The sequence below is a fragment of the Danio rerio genome, chromosome 5 (assembly GCF_049306965.1).
Source record: "Danio rerio strain Tuebingen ecotype United States chromosome 5, GRCz12tu, whole genome shotgun sequence".
Classification (NCBI taxonomy): Eukaryota; Metazoa; Chordata; class Actinopteri; order Cypriniformes; family Danionidae; genus Danio; species Danio rerio.
In genome coordinates this window covers 8,241,659-8,242,500 of record NC_133180.1, presented here as the reverse complement: position 1 = coordinate 8,242,500, position 842 = coordinate 8,241,659, and the positions used below count along the sequence as shown (strand labels likewise).

At 31.0% G+C, this 842-nt stretch overlaps 1 protein-coding gene across 3 annotated transcripts in view; it reads left to right on the top strand.

Annotated features, from left to right (window-relative positions):
- The window catches only part of bmpr1ba (bone morphogenetic protein receptor, type IBa), a 144,831-nt gene extending 144,754 nt beyond the window's left edge, over positions 1 to 77 (top strand). For all 3 annotated transcript variants that reach the window (XM_021476002.3, NM_131457.2, XM_073949795.1), the window contains one exon: positions 1 to 77. This exon is cut by the window's left edge and continues 434 nt beyond it. The gene's annotated coding sequence lies outside the window, so the exon portion shown is untranslated.
- Positions 78 to 842: the final 765 nt, after the last annotated feature.

Here is an 842-nt window from a genome sequence, read left to right as displayed (position 1 = left end):
TTATTTATTGTGTAAATATAGATGATGTTTTGAGAGCTGCATTATTGTGCTTAAATAAATGTTGTAAAAACACTGAACATTCTGTTCTGCAATGTTGTTGTTTGACTGTTTTTTCTTACAATTCTGACTTTTACATCTCACATTTCTGTTCTTTTGTTTTATCATACCTCTGCAGTTCTGACTTACAAATATTTCTGAGTTTCATTTATTACAGTTTTGTCTCTCACAATTTTTCTTTTGTGTTGCAATTCTGATCTCAAAATGTAGAACTTACATCCCACAATTCTGTTTGTCTAATTTCTGTCTTTATATATTTACTTCTGAGTGTCTCTCACTGATACATCTCGGATATTTCTCACAATTCTTGCCTTTATTTCTCACAATTCTGACCTTTATTTCTCACAATTCTGACCTTTATTTCTCACAATTCTGACCTTTATTTCTCACAATTCTTGCCTTTATTTCTCACAATTCTGACCTTTATTTCTCACAATTCTGACCTTTATTTCTCACAATTCTGACCTTTATTTCTCACAATTCTGACCTTTATTTCTCACAATTCTGACCTTTATTTCTCACAATTCTGACCTTTATTTCTCACAATTCTGAACTTTATTTCTCACAATTCTGACCGATATTTCTCACAATTCTGAACTTTATTTCTCACAATTCTGACCTTTATTTCTCACAATTCTGACCTTTATTTCTCACAATTCTGACCTTTATTTCTCACATTTCTGGCCTTTATTTCTCACAATTCTGACCTTTATTTCTCACAATTCTGACCTTTATTTCTCACAATTCTGACCTTTATTTCTCACAATTCTGACCTTTATTTCTCA